Here is an 18,946-nt window from a genome sequence, read left to right on the forward strand (position 1 = left end):
GGGGGAGAGAGAGCGGGGGAGAGAGCGAGCGGGGGGAGAGAGAGCGGGGGAGAGAGAGAGCGGGGGAGAGAGAGAGCGGGGGGTGAGAGAGAGCGGGGGGAGAGATGTCACTCCCCTCCGCTCCCTGTGATGTCACTCCCTGTGATGTCACTGCCCCCCCCCCGCTCCCTGTGATGTCACTCCCTGTGATGTCACCCTCCCCCCCCGCTCCCTGTGATGTCACTCCCCCGCTCCCTGTGATGTCACTCCCCCGCTCCCTGTGATGTCACCCCCCCACGCACCCTGTGATGTCACTCCCCCGCTCCGTGATGTCACTCCCCCCCCCGCTCCCTGTGATGTCACTCCCCCGCTCCCTGTGATGTCATCTCCCCCCCGCTCCCTGTGATGTCACTCCCCCGCTCCCTGTGAAGTCACCTGCCCCCCGCTCCCTGTGATGTCACTCCCCCGCTCCCTGTGATGTCACCCCCCCGCTCCCTGTGATGTCACTCCCCGCTCCCTGTGTTGTCACCCCCCCCGCTCCCTGTGAAGTCACTCCCCCGCTCCCTTTGATGTCACCACCCCCCCGCTCCCTGTGATGTCACTCCCCCGCTCCGTGATGTCACCCCCCCCCGCTCCCTGTGATGTCACTTCCCCGCTCCCTGTGATGTCACCCCCCCCCGCTCCCTGTGAAGTCACCCCTCCCGCTCCGTGATGTCACTCCCCCCCCGCTCCCTGTGATGTCACTCCCCCGCTCCCTGTGATGTCATTCCCCCGCTCCCTGTGATGTCACCCCCCCCCCCGCTCCCTGTGATGTCACTCCCCCGCTCCCTGTGATGTCACCCCCCCCCGCTCCCTGTGATGTCACTCCCCCGCTCCCTGTGATGTCACTCCCCCGCTCCCTGTGATGTCATTCCCCCGCTCCCTGTGATGTCATTCCCCCGCTCCCTGTGATGTCACCCCCCCCCCGCTCCCTGTGATGTCACCCCCCCCGCTCCCTGTGATGTCACTCCCCCGCTCCCTGTGATGTCACTCCCCCGCTCCCTGTGATGTCACTTCCCCGCTCCCTGTGATGTCACCCCCCCCCGCTCCCTGTGATGTCACTCCCCCGCTCCGTGATGTCACCCCCCCCGCTCCCTGTGATGTCACTCCCCCACTCCCTGTGATGTCACCCCCCCCCTCGCTCCCTGTGATGTCACTCCCCCCGCTCCCTGTGTTGTCACCCCCCCGCTTCCTGTGAAGTCACTGGCCCGCTCCCTGTAATGTCACCACCCCCCCCGCTCCCTGTGATGTCACTCCCCCGCTCCCTGTGATGTCACTCCCACGCTCCCTGTGATGTCAATACCCCCGCTCCCTGTGATGTCAATTCCCCCGCTCCCTGTGATGTCACCCCATCCACTCCCTGTGATGTCACTCCCCCGCTCCCTGTGATGTCACTCCCCCGCTCCCTGTGATGTCAATCCCCCCGCTCCCTGTGATGTCACCCCATCCGCTCCCTGTGATGTCACTCCCCCGCTCCCTGTGATGTCACTCCACCGCTCCCTGTGATGTCACTCCCCCGCTCCCTGTGATGTCACTCCCCCGCTCCCTGTGATGTCACTCCCCCGCTCACTGTGTTGTCACCCCCCCGCTCCCTGTGATGTCACTCCCCCGCTCCCTGTGATGTCACCCCCCTCCCGCTCCCTGTGATGTCACTCCCCCGCTCCCTGTGATGTCACCCCCCCCCCGGCTCCCTGTGATGTCACTCCCCCGCTCCCTGTGATGTCACCACCCCCCCCGCTCCCTGTGATGTCATTTCCCCGCTCCCTGTGATGTCACCCCCCCCCCCGGTCCGTGATGTCACTCCCCCGCTCCCTGTGATGTCACTCCGCTCCGCTCCCTGTGATGTCACTCCCCCCCCTGCTCCCTGTGATGTCACTCCCTGTGATGTCACTCCCCCCGCTCCCTGTGATGTCACTCCCTGTGATGCCACTCCCCCGCTCCGTGTGATGTCACCCCCCCCCGCTCCCTGTGATGTCACTCCCCCGCTCCCTGTAATGTCACTCCCCCGCTCCCTGTGATGTCACTCCCCCGCTCCGTGATGTCACTCCCCCACTCCCTGTGATGTCACCCTCCCCCCCGCTCGCTGTGATGTCACTCCCCCGCTCCGTGATGTCACTCCCCCGCTCCCTGTGATGTCACCCCCCCCCGCTCGCTGTGATGTCACTCCCCCGCTCCCTGTGATGTCACCGCCCCCCCGCTCCCTGTGATGTCACTCCCCCGCTCCCTGTGTTGTCACCCACCCGCTCCCTGTGAAGTCACTCCCCCGCTCCCTGTGATGTCACCCACCCCGCTCCCTGTGATGTCACTCCCCCGCTCCCTGTGATGTCACCCCCCCCCTGCTCCCTGTGATGTCACCCCCCCGCTACCTGTGATGTCACTCCCTCGCTCCCTGTGATGTCACTCCCCCGCTCCCTGTGATGTCACCCCCCCCCGCTCCCTGTGATGTCACTCACCCGCTCCCTGTGATGTCACTCCCCCGCTCCCTGTGATGTCACCCCCCCCCCGCTCCCTGTGATGTCACTCCCCCGCTCCCTGTGTTGTCACCCCCCGCTCCCTGTGATGTCACTCCCCCCCCCCGCTCCCTGTGATGTCACTCCCCCGCTCCCTGTGATGTCACTCCCCCGCTCCCTGTGATGTCACCCCCCCCGCTCCCTGTGATGTCACTCCCCCGCTCCGTGATGTCACCCCCCCCCCGCTCCCTGTGATGTCACCCCCCCCCCGCTCCCTGTGATGTCACTCCCCCGCTCCCTGTGATGTCACCCCCCCCCCCGCTCCCTGTGATGTCACTCCCCCGCTCCCTGTTGAAGTCACCCCCCCGGCTCCCTGTGAAGTCATTCCCCCGCTCCCTGTGATGTCACTCCCCCGCTCCCTGTGATGTCACTCCCCCGCTCCCTGTGATGTCACTCCCCCGCTCCCTGTGATGTCACCCCCCCGCTCCCTGTGAAGTCACTCCCCCGCTCCCTGTGATGTCACCCCCCCGCTCCCTGTGATGTCCCCACCCCCCCCCGCTCCCTGTGATGTCACTCCCCCGCTCCCTGTGATGTCACTCCCCCGCTCCCTGTGATGTCACTCCTCCGCTCCCTGTGATGTCACTCCCCCGCTCCCTGTGATGTCACCCTCCCCCCCGCTCCCTGTGATGTCACTTCCCCGCTCCCTGTGATGTCACCCCCCCCCCGCTCCCTGTGATGTCACTCCCCCCGCTCCCTGTGATGTCACTCCCCCGCTCCGTGATGTCACCCCCCCCGCTCCCTGTGATGTCACTCCCCCACTCCCTGTGATGTCACCCCCCCCACTCGCTCCCTGTGATGTCACTCCCCCGCTCCCTATGATGTCACTCCCCCGCTCCCTATGATGTCAATCCCCCCGCTCCCTGTGATGTCACCCCATCCGCTCCCTGTGATGTCACTCCCCCGCTCCCTGTGATGTCACTCCACCGCTCCCTGTGATGTCACTCCCCCGCTCCCTGTGATGTCACCCCCCCCCGCTCCCTGTGATGTCACCCCCCCCCGCTCCCTGTGATGTCACTCCCCCGCTCCCTGTGATGTCACTCCCCCGCTCCCTGTGATGTCACTCCCCCGCTCCCTGTGTTGTCACCCACCCCCGCTCCCTGTGATGTCACTCCCCCGCTCCCTGTGATGTCACCCCCCTCCCGCTCCCTGTGATGTCACTCCCCCGCTCCCTGTGATGTCACCCCCCCCCCGCTCCCTGTGATGTCACTCCCCCGCTCCCTGTGATGTCACCACCCCCCCGCTCCCTGTGATGTCACTTCCCCGCTCCCTGTGATGTCACCCCCCCCCGCTCCCTGTGATGTCACCCCCCCCCCGCTCCCTGTGATGTCACCCCCCCCCCGGTCCGTGATGTCACTCCCCCGCTCCGTGATGTCACTCCGCTCCGCTCCCTGTGATGTCACTCCCCCGCTCCCTGTGATGTCACCACCCCCCCGCTCCCTGTGATGTCACTTCCCCACTCCCTGTGATGTCACCCCCCCCGCTCCCTGTGATGTCACCCCACCCCCCGGTCCGTGATGTCACTCCCCCGCTCCCTGTGATGTCACTCCGCTCCGCTCCCTGTGATGTCACTCCCTGTGATGTCACTCCCTGTGATGTCACTGCCCCCGCTCCCTGTGATGTCACTCCCTGTGATGCCACTCCCCCGCTCCGTGTGATGTCACCCCCCCCCGCTCCCTGTGATGTCACTCCCCCGCTCCCTGTGATGTCACCCTCCCCCCCGCTCGCTGTGATGTCACTCCCCCGATCCGTGATGTCACTCCCCCGCTCCCTGTGATGTCATCCTCCCCCCCGCTCGCTGTGATGTCACTCCCCCGCTCCCTGTGTTGTCACCCACCCGCTCCCTGTGATGTCACCCCCACACGGCTCCCTGTGATGTCACCCCCCCGCTCCCTGTGATGTCACTCCCCCGCTCCCTGTGATGTCACCCCCACACGGCTCCCTGTGATGTCACCCCCCCGCTACCTGTGATGTCACTCCCTCGCTCCCTGTGATGTCACCCCCCCCCGCTCCCTGTGATGTCACCCCCCCCCGCTCCCTGTGATGTCACTCACCCGCTCCCTGTGATGTCACTCCCCCGCTCCCTGTGATGTCACTCCCCCGCTCCCTGTGATGTCACTCCCCCGCTCCCTGTGATGTCACCCCCCCCGCTCCCTGTGATGTCACTCCCCCGCTCCCTGTGTTGTCACCCCCCGCTCCCTGTGAAGTCACTCCCCCGCTCCCTGTGATGTCACCACCTCCCCCCCCCCCGCTCCCTGTGTTGTCACCCCCCCCCGCTCCCTGTGATGTCACTCCCCCGCTCCCTGTGATGTCACCCTCCCCCCCGCTCGCTGTGATGTCACTCCCCCGATCCGTGATGTCACTCCCCCGCTCCCTGTGATGTCATCCTCCCCCCCGCTCGCTGTGATGTCACTCCCCCGCTCCCTGTGTTGTCACCCACCCGCTCCCTGTGATGTCACCCCCACACGGCTCCCTGTGATGTCACCCCCCCGCTCCCTGTGATGTCACTCCCCCGCTCCCTGTGATGTCACCCCCACACGGCTCCCTGTGATGTCACCCCCCCGCTACCTGTGATGTCACTCCCTCGCTCCCTGTGATGTCACCCCCCCCCGCTCCCTGTGATGTCATCCCCCCCCGCTCCCTGTGATGTCACTCACCCGCTCCCTGTGATGTCACTCCCCCGCTCCCTGTGATGTCACTCCCCCGCTCCCTGTGATGTCACTCCCCCGCTCCCTGTGATGTCACCCCCCCCGCTCCCTGTGATGTCACTCCCCCGCTCCCTGTGTTGTCACCCCCCGCTCCCTGTGAAGTCACTCCCCCGCTCCCTGTGATGTCACCACCTCCCCCCCCCCCGCTCCCTGTGATGTCACCACCCCCCCGCTCCGTGATGTCACTCCCCCGCTCCCTGTGATGTCACCCCCCCCCGCTCCCTGTGATGTCACTCCCCCGCTCCCTGTGATGTCACCCCCCCCCGTTCCCTGTGATGTCACCACCCCGCTCCCTGTGATGTCACCCCCCCCGTTCCCTGTGATGTCACCCCCCCCGCTCCCTGTGAAGTCACCCCTCCCGCTCCCTGTGATGTCACTCCCCCCCCCGCTCCCTGTGATGTCACTCCCCCGCTCCCTGTGATGTCACTCCCCCCCGCTCCCTGTGAAGTCACCCCTCCCGCTCCCTGTGATGTCACTCCCCCCCCCGCTCCCTGTGATGTCACTCCCCCGCTCCCTGTGATGTCACTCCCCCGCTCCCTGTGATGTCACCCCCCCGCTCCCTGTGATGTCACTCCCCCGCTCCCTGTGAAGTCACTCCCCCGCTCCCTGTGAAGTCACTCCCCCGCTCCCTGTGATGTCACTCCCCCGCTCCGTGTTGTCACCCCCCCGCTCCCTGTGATGTCACTCCCCCGCTCCCTGTGATGTCACTCCCCCGCTCCCTGTGATGTCACTCCCCCGCTCCCTGTAATGTCCCTCCCCCGCTCCCTGTAATGTCACTCCCCCGCTCCCTGTGATGTCACCCCCCCGCTCCCTGTGATGTCACCACCCCCCCCCGCTCCCTGTGATGTCACTCCCCCGCTCCCTGTGATGTCACTCCCCCGCTCCCTGTGATGTCACTCCTCCGCTCCCTGTGATGTCACACCCCCCCCGCTCCCTGTGATGTCACTCCCCCGCTCCCTGTGATGTCACTCCTCCGCTCCCTGTGATGTCACTCCCCCGCTCCCTGTGATGTCACCCTCCCCCCCGCTCCCTGTGATGTCACTTCCCCGCTCCCTGTGATGTCACCCCCCCCCGCTCCCTGTGATGTCACTCCCCCGCTCCCTGTGATGTCACTCCCCCGCTCCGTGATGTCACCCCCCCCGCTCCCTGTGATGTCACTCCCCCACTCCCTGTGATGTCACCCCCCCCACTCGCTCCCTGTGATGTCACTCCCCCGCTCCCTATGATGTCATTCCCCCGCTCCCTATGATGTCAATCCCCCCGCTCCCTGTGATGTCACCCCATCCGCTCCCTGTGATGTCACTCCCCCGCTCCCTGTGATGTCACTCCACCGCTCCCTGTGATGTCACTCCCCCGCTCCCTGTGATGTCACCCCCCCCCCGCTCCCTGTGATGTCACCCCCCCCCCGCTCCGTGATGTCACCCCCCCCCCGCTCCCTGTGATGTCACTCCCCCGCTCCCTGTGATGTCACTCCCCCGCTCACTGTGATGTCACTCCCCCGCTCCCTGTGATGTCACTCCCCCGCTCCCTGTGTTGTCACCCACCCCCGCTCCCTGTGATGTCACTCCCCCGCTCCCTGTGATGTCACCCCCCTCCCGCTCCCTGTGATGTCACTCCCCCGCTCCCTGTGATGTCACCCCCCCGCGCTCCCTGTGATGTCACTCCCCCGCTCCCTGTGATGTCACCACCCCCCCGCTCCCTGTGATGTCACTTCCCCGCTCCCTGTGATGTCATCCCCCCCCCCGCTCCCTGTGATGTCACCCCCCCCCGGTCCGTGATGTCACTCCCCCGCTCCCTGTGATGTCACTCCGCTCCGCTCCCTGTGATGTCACTCCCCCGCTCCCTGTGATGTCACCACCCCCCCGCTCCCTGTGATGTCACTTCCCCGCTCCCTGTGATGTCACCCCCCCCCCCCCGCTCCCTGTGATGTCACCCCCCCCCCCCCGGTCCGTGATGTCACTCCCCCGCTCCCTGTGATGTCACTCCGCTCCGCTCCCTGTGATGTCACTCCCTGTGATGTCACTCCCCCCCTGCTCCCTGTGATGTCACTCCCTGTGATGTCACTCCCTGTGATGTCACTCCCCCCGCTCCCTGTGATGTCACTCCCTGTGATGCCACTCCCCCGCTCCGTGTGATGTCACCCCCCCCGCTCCCTGTGATGTCACTCCCCTGCTCCGTGATGTCACCCTCCCCCCCCGCTCGCTGTGATGTCACTCCCCCGCTCCGTGATGTCACTCCCCCGCTCCCTGTGATGTCACCCTCCCCCCCGCTCGCTGTGATGTCACTCCCCCGCTCCCTGTGTTGTCACCCACCCGCTCCCTGTGAAGTCAATCCCCCCGCTCCCTGTGATGTCACCCCCCCCGCTCCCTGTGATGTCACCCCCACCCGGCTCCCTGTGATGTCACCCCCCCCGCTACCTGTGATGTCACTCCCTCGCTCCCTGTGATGTCACCCCCCCGCTCCCTGTGATGTCACTCCCCGCTCCCTGTGATGTCACTGCCCCGCTCCCTGTGATGTCACCCCCCCCCCGCTCCCTGTGATGTCACTCCCCCGCTCCCTGTGATGTCACCCCCACCCGGCTCCCTATGATGTCACCCCCCCCGCTACCTGTGATGTCACTCCCTCGCTCCCTGTGATGTCACCCCCCCGCTCCCTGTGATGTCACTCCCCGCTCCCTGTGATGTCACTGCCCCGCTCCCTGTGATGTCAACCCCCCCGCTCCCTGTGATGTCAACCCCCCCGCTCCCTGCGATGTCACTCCCCCGCTCCCTGTGATGTCACCCCCACCCCACGCTCCCTGTGATGTCACTCCCCTGCTCCCTGTGATGTCGCTGCCCTGCTCCCTGTGATGTCACCCCCCCCGCTCCCTGTGATGTCACCCCCCGCTCCCTGTGATGTCACTGCCCCGCTCCCTGTGATGTCAACCCCCCCGCTCCCTGCGATGTCACTCCCCCGCTCCCTGTGATGTCACCCCCACCCCACGCTCCCTGTGATGTCACTCCCCCGCTCCCTGTGATGTCACCCACCCCCCCCGCTCCCTGTGATGTCACTCCCTGGATGTCACTCCCCCACTCCCTGTGATGTCACCTCCCCGCTCCCTGTGATGTCACCCCCCCTCGCTCCCTGTGATGTCACTCCCTGTGATGTCACTCCCCCGCTCCCTGTGATGTCACTCCCCCGCTCCCTGTGATGTCACCCCCCCCGCTCCCTGTGATGTCACTCCCCCGCTCCGTGATGTCACTCCCCCCCCCGCTCCCTGTGATGTCACTCCCCCCGCTCCGTGATGTCACTCCCCCCCGCTCCCTCTGATGTCACTCCCTGTGATGTCACTCCCCCCGCTCCCTCTGATGTCACTCCCTGTGATGTCACACCCCCCCCCGCTCCCTGTGATGTCACTCCCCCCGCTCCCCGTGATGTCACTCCCCCCGCTCCGTGATGTCACTTGCCCCCACTCCGTGATGTCACTGCCCCCGCTCCCTGTGATGTCACTCCCCCGCTCCGTGATGTCACTCCCCCCTCTCCCTGTGATGTCACTCCCCCGCTCCCTGTGATGTCACTGCCCCGCTCCCTGTGATGTCACTCTCCCGCTCACTGTGATGTCACCACACCCCCCCGCTCCCTGTGATGTCACTCCTCCGCTCCCTGTGATGTCACTCCCCCGCTCCCTGTGTTGTCACCCACCCGCTCCCTGTGTTGTCACCCCCCCCGCTCCCTGTGATGTCACTCCCCCGCTCCCTGTGATGTCACCCCCACCCGGCTCCCTGTGATGTCACCCCCCCGCTACCTGTGATGTCACTCCCTCGCTCCCTGTGATGTCACCCCCCCCCGCTCCCTGTGATGTCACTCCCCCGCTCCCTGTGATGTCACTCCCCCGCTCCCTGTGATGTCACCCCCCCCGCTCCCTGTGATGTCACTCCCCCGCTCCCTGTGATGTCACTCCCCCGCTCCCTGTGTTGTCACCCCCCCCCGCTCCCTGTGATGTCACTCCCCCGCTCCCTGTGATGTCACCCCCCCCGATCCCTGTGATGTCACTCCCCCGCTCCCTGTGATGTCACTCGCCCGCTCCCTGTGATGTCACTCCCCCGCTCCCTGTGATGTCACCCCCCCGCTACCTGTGATGTCACTCCCCCGCTCCCTGTGATGTCACCCCCCCCCGCTCCCTGTGATGTCACTCCCCCGCTCCCTGTGATGTCACTCCCCCGCTCCCTGTGATGTCACTCCCCCGCTCCCTGTGATGTCACTCCTCCGCTAATGTGATGTCACTCCCCCCCGCTCCCTGTGATGTCACTCCCCCGCTCCCTGTGATGTCACCCCCCCCCCGCTCCCTGTGATGTCACCCCCCGCCCGCTCCCTGTGATGTCACTCCCCCGCTCCCTGTGATGTCACTCCCCCGCTCCCTGTGATGTCACTCCCCCCGCTCCCTGTGATGTCACTCACCCGCTCTCTGTGATGTCACTCCCCCCTCTCCCTGTGATGTCACTCCCCCGCTCACTGTGATGTCACCACACCCCCCCCCGCTCCATGTGATGTCACTCCTCCGCTCCCTGTGATGTCACTCCCCCGCTCCCTGTGATGTCACTCCCCCGCTCCCTGTGATGTCACCCCCCCCGCTCCCTGTGATGTCACCCCCCCGCTCCGTGATGTCACTCCCCCCGCTCCCTGTGATGTCACTGCCCCACTCCCTGTGATGTCACTCTCCCGCTCCGTGATGTCACCACACCCCCCGCTCCCTGTGATGTCACTCCCCCGCTCCCTGTGATGTCACTCCCCCGCTCCCTGTGATGTCGCTGCCCTGCTCCCTGTGATGTCACCCCCCCCCGCTCCCTGTGATGTCACCCCCCGCTCCCTGTGATGTCACTGCCCCGCTCCCTGTGATGTCAACCCCCCCGCTCCCTGCGATGTCACTCCCCCGCTCCCTGTGATGTCACCCCCACCCCACGCTCCCTGTGATGTCACTCCCCCGCTCCCTGTGATGTCACCCCCCCCCCCGCTCCCTGTGATGTCACTCCCTGGATGTCACTCCCCCGCTCCCTGTGATGTCACTCCCTGTGATGTCACCCCCCCGCTCCCTGTGATGTCACCCCCCCTCGCTCCCTGTGATGTCACTCCCTGTGATGTCACTCCCCCGCTCCCTGTGATGTCACTCCCCCGCTCCCTGTGATGTCACCCCCCCCGCTCCCTGTGATGTCACTCCCCCGCTCCGTGATGTCACTCCCCCCCCGCTCCCTGTGATGTCACTCCCCCCCGCTCCCTCTGATGTCACTCCCTGTGATGTCACTCCCCCCGCTCCCTCTGATGTCACTCCCTGTGATGTCACACCCCCCCCCGCTCCCTGTGATGTCACTCCCCCCGCTCCCCGTGATGTCACTCCCCCCGCTCCGTGATGTCACTTGCCCCCGCTCCGTGATGTCACTGCCCCCGCTCCCTGTGATGTCACTCCCCCGCTCCGTGATGTCACTCCCCCCTCTCCCTGTGATGTCACTCCCCCGCTCCCTGTGATGTCACTGCCCCGCTACCTGTGATGTCACTCTCCCGCTCACTGTGATGTCACCCCCACCCCACGCTCCCTGTGATGTCACTCCCCCGCTCCCTGTGATGTCACCCCCCCCCGCTCCCTGTGATGTCACTCCCTGTGATGTCACCCCCCCGCTCCCTGTGATGTCACCCCCCCTCGCTCCCTGTGATGTCACTCCCTGTGATGTCACTCCCCCGCTCCCTGTGATGTCACTCCCCCGCTCCCTGTGATGTCACCCCCCCCGCTCCCTGTGATGTCACTCCCCCGCTCCGTGATGTCACTCCCCCCCCCCGCTCCCTGTGATGTCACTCCCCCCGCTCCGTGATGTCACTCCCCCCGCTCCCTCTGATGTCACTCCCTGTGATGTCACTCCCCCCGCTCCCTCTGATGTCACTCCCTGTGATGTCACACCCCCCCCCGCTCCCTGTGATGTCACTCCCCCGCTCCCTGTGATGTCACTCCCCCGCTCCCTGTGATGTCACTCCCCCCGCTCCCTGTGATGTCACTCACCCGCTCTCTGTGATGTCACTCCCCCCCGCTCCCTGTGATGTCACTCCCCCGCTCCCTGAGATGTCACCCCCCCGCTCCGTGATGTCACTCCCCCGCTCCCTGTGATGTCACCCCCCTCCGCTCCCTGTGATGTCACTCCCCCCGCTCCCTGTGATGTCACTCCCCCCGCTCCCTGTGATGTCACTCCCCCCGCTCCCTGTGATGTCACCCCCCCCCCCCCGCTCCCTGTGATGTCACTCCCACGCTCCCTGTGATGTCACTCCCCCGCTCCCTGTGATGTCACTCCCCCGCTCCCTGTGATGTCACCCCCCCTCGCTCCCTGTGATGTCACACACCCGCTCCCTGTGATGTCACCCCCCCCCGCTCCCTGTGATGTCACTCCCCCGCTCCCTGTGATGTCACCCCCCCGCTCCCTGTGATGTCACTCCCCCGCTCCCTGTGATGTCACTCCCCCGCTCCCTGTGATGTCACTCCCCCGCTCCCTGTGATGTCACTCCCTGTGATGTCACCCCCCCGCTCCCTGTGATGTCACTCCCTGTGATGTCACTCCCCCCGCTCCCCGTGATGTCACTCCCCCCGCTCCGTGATGTCACTCCCCCCGCTCCGTGATGTCACTGCCCCCGCTCCCTGTGATGTCACTCCCCCGCTCCGTGATGTCACTCCCCCCTCTCCCTGTGATGTCACTCCCCCGCTCCCTGTGATGTCACTGCCCCGCTCCCTGTGATGTCACTCCCCCGCTCCCTGTGATGTCACCCCCCCCCCCGCTCCCTGTGATGTCACCCCCCCGCTCCGTGATGTCACTCCCCCCGCTCCCTGTGATGTCACTGCCCCACTCCCTGTGATGTCACTCTCCCGCTCCGTGATGTCACCACACCCCCCGCTCCCTGTGATGTCACTCCCCCGCTCCCTGTGATGTCACTCCCCCGCTCCCTGTGATGTCGCTGCCCTGCTCCCTGTGATGTCACCCCCCCCCCCGCTCCCTGTGATGTCACCCCCCGCTCCCTGTGATGTCACTGCCCCGCTCCCTGTGATGTCAACCCCCCCGCTCCCTGCGATGTCACTCCCCCGCTCCCTGTGATGTCACCCCCACCCCACGCTCCCTGTGATGTCACTCCCCCGCTCCCTGTGATGTCACCCCCCCCCTGCTCCCTGTGATGTCACTCCCTGGATGTCACTCCCCCGCTCCCTGTGATGTCACTCCCTGTGATGTCACCCCCCCGCTCCCTGTGATGTCACCCCCCCTCGCTCCCTGTGATGTCACTCCCTGTGATGTCACTCCCCCGCTCCCTGTGATGTCACTCCCCCGCTCCGTGATGTCACCCCCCCGCTCCCTGTGATGTCACTCCCCCGCTCCGTGATGTCACTCCCCCCCCCCCGCTCCCTGTGATGTCACTCCCCCCGCTCCGTGATGTCACTCCCCCCCGCTCCCTCTGATGTCACTCCCTGTGATGTCACTCCCCCCGCTCCCTCTGATGTCACTCCCTGTGATGTCACACCCCCCCCGCTCCCTGTGATGTCACTCCCCCGCTCCCTGTGATGTCACCCCCCCCGCTCCCTGTGATGTCACTCCCTGTGATGTCACCCCCCCGCTCCATGTGATGTCACTCCCCCGCTCCCTGTGATGTCACTCCCCCCCCCCCCGCTTCCTGTGATGTCACTCCCCCGCTCCCTGTGATGTCACTCCCCCGCTCCCCTCCCTGTGATGTCACTCCCCCGCTCCCTGTAATGTCCCTCCCCCGCTCCCTGTAATGTCACTCCCCCGCTCCCTGTGATGTCACTCCCCCGCTCCCTGTGATGTCACCCCCCCGCTCCCTGTGATGTCACTCCCTGTGATGTCACTCCCCCGCTCCCTGTGATGTCACCCCCCCGCTCCCTGTGATGTCACTCCCTGTGATGTCACCCCCCCGCTCCCTGTGATGTCACTCCCTGTGATGTCACTCCCCCCGCTCCCCGTGATGTCACTCCCCCCGCTCCGTGATGTCACTCCCCCCGCTCCGTGATGTCACTGCCCCCGCTCCCTGTGATGTCACTCCCCCGCTCCGTGATGTCACTCCCCCCTCTCCCTGTGATGTCACTCCCCCGCTCCCTGTGATGTCATAGAAACATAGAAACATAGAAACATAGAAACATAGAAACATAGAAAATAGGTGCAGGAGCAGGCCATTCAGCCCTTCTAGCCTGCACCGCCATTCAATGAGTTCATGGCTGAACATGAAACTTCAGTACCCCCTTCCTGCTTTCTCGCCATAACCCTTGATCCCCCGAGTAGTAAGGACTTCATCTAACTCCCTTTTGAATATATTTAGTGAATTGGCCTCAACTACTTTCTGTGGTAGAGAATTCCACAGGTTCACCACTCTCTGGGTGAAGAAGTTTCTCCTCATCTCGGTCCTAAATGGCTTACCCCTTATCCTCAGACTGTGACCCCTGGTTATGGACTTCCCCAACATTGGGAACATTCTTTCTGCATCTAACCTGTCTAAACCCGTCAGAATTTTAAACGTTTCTATGAGGTCCCCTCTCATTCTTCTGAACTCCAGTGAATACAAGCCCAATTGATCCAATCTTTCTTGATAGGTCAGTCCCGCCATCCCGGGAATCAGTCTGGTGAACCTTCGCTGCACTCCCTCAATAGCAAGAATGTCCTTCCTCAAGTTAGGAGACCAAAACTGTACACAATACTCCAGGTGTGGCCTCACCAAGGCCCTGTATAACTGTAGCAACACCTCCCTGCCCCTGTATTCAAATCCCCTCGCTATGAAGGCCAACATGCCATTTGCTTTCTTAACCGCCTGCTGTACCTGCATGCCAACCTTCAATGACTGATGTACCATGACACCCAGGTCTCGTTGCACCTTCCCTTTTCCTAATCTGTCACCATTCAGATAATAGTCTGTCTCTCTGTTTTTACCACCAAAGTGGATAACCTCACATTTATCCACATTATACTTCATCTGCCATGCATTTGCCCACTCACCTAACCTATCCAAGTCACTCTGCAGCCTAATAGCATCCTCCTCGCAGCTCACACTGCCACCCAACTTAGTATCATCCGCAAATTTGGAGATACTGCATTTAATCCCCTCGTCTAAATCATTAATGTACAATGTAAACAGCTGGGGCCCCAGCACAGAACCTTGCGGCACTCCACTAGTCACTGCCTGCCATTCTGAAAAGTACCCGTTTACTCCTACTCTTTGCTTCCTGTCACTCCACTAGTCACTGCCCCGCTCCCTGTGATGTCACTCCCCCGCTCCCTGTGATGTCACCCCCCCCCCCGCTCCCTGTGATGTCACCCCCCCCCGCTCCGTGATGTCACTCCCCCCGCTCCCTGTGATGTCACTGCCCCACTCCCTGTGATGTCACTCTCCCGCTCCGTGATGTCACCACAACCCCCGCTTCCTGTGATGTCACTCCCCCGCTCCCTGTGATGTCACTCCCCCGCTCCCTGTGATGTCACTCCCCCGCTCCCTGTGATGTCACTCCCTGTGATGTCACCCCCCCGCTCCCTGTGATGTCACTCCCTGTGATGTCACTCCCCCCGCTCCCCGTGATGTCACTCCCCCCGCTCCGTGATGTCACTCCCCCCGCTCCGTGATGTCACTGCCCCCGCTCCCTGTGATGTCACTCCCCCGCTCCGTGATGTCACTCCCCCCTCTCCCTGTGATGTCACTCCCCCGCTCCCTGTGATGTCACTGCCCCGCTCCCTGTGATGTCACTCCCCCGCTCCCTGTGATGTCACCCCCCCCCCGCTCCCTGTGATGTCACCCCCCCGCTCCGTGATGTCACTCCCCCCGCTCCCTGTGATGTCACTGCCCCACTCCCTGTGATGTCACTCTCCCGCTCCGTGATGTCACCACACCCCCCGCTCCCTGTGATGTCACTCCCCCGCTCCCTGTGATGTCACTCCCCCGCTCCCTGTGATGTCGCTGCCCTGCTCCCTGTGATGTCACCCCCCCCCCCCGCTCCCTGTGATGTCACCCCCCGCTCCCTGTGATGTCACTGCCCCGCTCCCTGTGATGTCAACCCCCCCGCTCCCTGCGATGTCACTCCCCCGCTCCCTGTGATGTCACCCCCACCCCACGCTCCCTGTGATGTCACTCCCCCGCTCCCTGTGATGTCACCCCCCCCCTGCTCCCTGTGATGTCACTCCCTGGATGTCACTCCCCCGCTCCCTGTGATGTCACTCCCTGTGATGTCACCCCCCCGCTCCCTGTGATGTCACCCCCCCTCGCTCCCTGTGATGTCACTCCCTGTGATGTCACTCCCCCGCTCCCTGTGATGTCACTCCCCCGCTCCCTGTGATGTCACCCCCCCGCTCCCTGTGATGTCACTCCCCCGCTCCGTGATGTCACTCCCCCCCCCCGCTCCCTGTGATGTCACTCCCCCCGCTCCGTGATGTCACTCCCCCCCGCTCCCTCTGATGTCACTCCCTGTGATGTCACTCCCCCCGCTCCCTCTGATGTCACTCCCTGTGATGTCACACCCCCCCCGCTCCCTGTGATGTCACTCCCCCGCTCCCTGTGATGTCACCCCCCCGCTCCCTGTGATGTCACTCCCTGTGATGTCACCCCCCCGCTCCATGTGATGTCACTCCCCCGCTCCCTGTGATGTCACTCCCCCCCCCCCCGCTTCCTGTGATGTCACTCCCCCGCTCCCTGTGATGTCACTCCCCCGCTCCCCTCCCTGTGATGTCACTCCCCCGCTCCCTGTAATGTCCCTCCCCCGCTCCCTGTAATGTCACTCCCCCGCTCCCTGTGATGTCACTCCCCCGCTCCCTGTGATGTCACCCCCCCGCTCCCTGTGATGTCACTCCCTGTGATGTCACTCCCCCGCTCCCTGTGATGTCACCCCCCCGCTCCCTGTGATGTCACTCCCTGTGATGTCACCCCCCCGCTCCCTGTGATGTCACCCCCCGCTCCCTGTGATGTCACTGCCCCGCTCCCTGTGATGTCAACCCCCCCGCTCCCTGCGATGTCACTCCCCCGCTCCCTGTGATGTCACCCCCACCCCACGCTCCCTGTGATGTCACTCCCCCGCTCCCTGTGATGTCACCCCCCCCCGCTCCCTGTGATGTCACTCCCTGGATGTCATTCCCCCGCTCCCTGTGATGTCACTCCCTGTGATGTCACCCCCCGCTCCCTGTGATGTCACCCCCCCTCGCTCCCTGTGATGTCACTCCCTGTGATGTCACTCCCTCGCTCCCTGTGATGTCACTCCCCCGCTCCCTGTGATGTCACCCCCCCGCTCCCTGTGATGTCACTCCCCCGCTCCGTGATGTCACTCCCCCCCCGCTCCCTGTGATGTCACTCCCCCCGCTCCGTGATGTCACTCCCCCCCGCTCCCTCTGATGTCACTCCCTGTGATGTCACTCCCCCCGCTCCCTCTGATGTCACTCCCTGTGATGTCACACACCCCCCCGCTCCCTGTGATGTCACTCCCCCGCTCCCTGTGATGTCACCCCCCCGCTCCCTGTGATGTCAATCCCCCGCTCCGTGATGTCACTCCCCCCCCCCGCTTCCTGTGATGTCACTCCCCCGCTCCCTGTGATGTCACTCCCCCGCTCCCCTCCCTGTGATGTCACTCCCCCGCTCCCTGTAATGTCACTCCCCCGCTCCCTGTAATGTCACTCCCCCCGCTCCCTGTAATGTCACTCCCCCCGCTCCCTGTGATGTCACCCCCCCCCCCGCTCCCTGTGATGTCACTCCCTGTGATGTCACCCCCCCGCTCCTTGTAATGTCACTCCCCCGCTCCCTGTGATGTCACTCCCCCGCTCCCTGTGATGTCACCCCCCCCGCTCCCTGTGATGTCACCCCCCCCGCTCCCTGTGATGTCACTCCCTGTGATGTCACTCCCCCGCTCCCTGTGATGTCACCCCCCCGCTCCCTGTGATGTCACTCCCTGTGATGTCACCCCCCCGCTCCATGTGATGTCACTCCCCCGCTCCCTGTGATGTCACTCCCCCGCTCCCTGTGATGTCACCCCCCCCGCTCCCTGTGATGTCACTCCCTGTGATGTCACTCCCCCGCTCCCTGTGATGTCACCACCCCCCCCGCTCCCTGTGATGTCACCACCCCCCCCCGCTCCCTGTGATGTCACCCCCCCGCTCCCTGTGATGTCACTCCCTGTGATGTCACTCCCCCGCTCCCTGTGATGTCACCACCCCCCCCCCCGCTCCCTGTGATGTCACCACCCCCCCCGCTCCCAGTGATGTCACCACCCCCCCCGCTCCCTGTGATGTCACCACCCCCCCCGCTCCCTGTGATGTCACTCCCTGTGATGTCACTCCCCCGCTCCCTGTGAAGTCACCTCCCCCCCCGCTCCCTGTGATGTCACCACCCCCCCGCTCCCTGTGATGTCACCACCCACCCCCCCGCTCCCTGTGATGTCACCACCCCCCCGCTCCCTGTGATGTCACCACCCCCCCCCGCTCCCTGTGATGTCACCACCCCCCCCCGCTCCCTGTGATGTCACCACCCCCCCCCCCGCTCCCTGTGATGTCACTCCCCCGCTCCCTGTGATTTCACCACCCCCCCCCCGCTCCCTGTGATGTCACCACCCCCCCCCGTTCCCAGTGATGTCACCACCCCCCCCCCGCTCCCAGTGATGTCACCACCCCCCCCCCCCGCTCCCTGTGAGGTCACCACCCCCCCCCGCTCCCTGTGATGTCACCACCCCCCCCCCCGCTCCCTGTGATGTCACTCCCCCGCTCCCTGTGATGTCACTCTACCCCCCCCCCCCCCCCCGCTCCCTGTGATGTCACCACCCCCCCCCCCCGCTCCCTGTGATGTCACTCCCCCGCTCCCTGTGATGTCACCACCCCCCCCCCCGCTCCCTGTGATGTCACTCCCTGTGATGTCACTCCCCCGCTCCCTGTGATGTCACCACTCCCCCCCCGCTCCCTGTGATGTCACCACCCCCCCCCCCCGCTCCCTGTGATGTCACCACTCCCCCCCCCCGCTCCCTGTGATGTCACTCCCCCGCTCCCTGTGATGTCACCACCCCGCTCCCTGTGATGTCACTCCCCCGCTCCCTGTGATGTCACTCCCCCGCTCCCTGTGATGTCACTCCCCCGCTCCCTGTGATGTCACCACCCCGCTCCCTGTGATGTCACTCCCCCGCTCCCTGTGATGTCACCTCCCCCCCGCTCCGTGTGATGTCACCCCCCCCCCGCTCCCTGTGATGTCACTCCCCCGCTCCCTGTAATGTCACTCCCCCGCTCCCTGTGATGTCACCGCCCCCCCGCTCCCTGTGATGTCACTCCCTGTGATGTCACCACTCCCCCGCTCCCTGTGATGTCACTCCCTGTGATGTCACCACCCCCCCCCGCTCCCTGTGATGTCACTCCCTGTGATGTCACCACTCCCCCCCCGCTCCCTGTGATGTCACTCCCTGTGATGTCACCACCCCCCACACACACACAGCTGTCTCTCTGTCTCTCACCTGCTCTCCGCATCTGCCGCCATGTTCCGCGGCCCCGGCCCCGAGCGGTGCAGCACCAGGCGCGGGACAGCGGTGCTCCCGGATCGCGCTCCGCCCGGAGCCCGGACAAAGGTTCCGCCGCCGCCGTCCCCCCCTTCGGGCCCTGTGATTGGCTGCTGCTGTCCCCGCCCATCAGCAGCGCGCCCTGTGATTGGCTGCTGCGGCTGTCAGTCGGCGGGTAGCCGGGGCCCGCCCCCCGGTTGCTA

This window comes from Pristiophorus japonicus, unplaced genomic scaffold, assembly GCF_044704955.1.
Source record: "Pristiophorus japonicus isolate sPriJap1 unplaced genomic scaffold, sPriJap1.hap1 HAP1_SCAFFOLD_595, whole genome shotgun sequence".
In the NCBI taxonomy this organism is placed as follows: Eukaryota; Metazoa; Chordata; class Chondrichthyes; family Pristiophoridae; genus Pristiophorus; species Pristiophorus japonicus.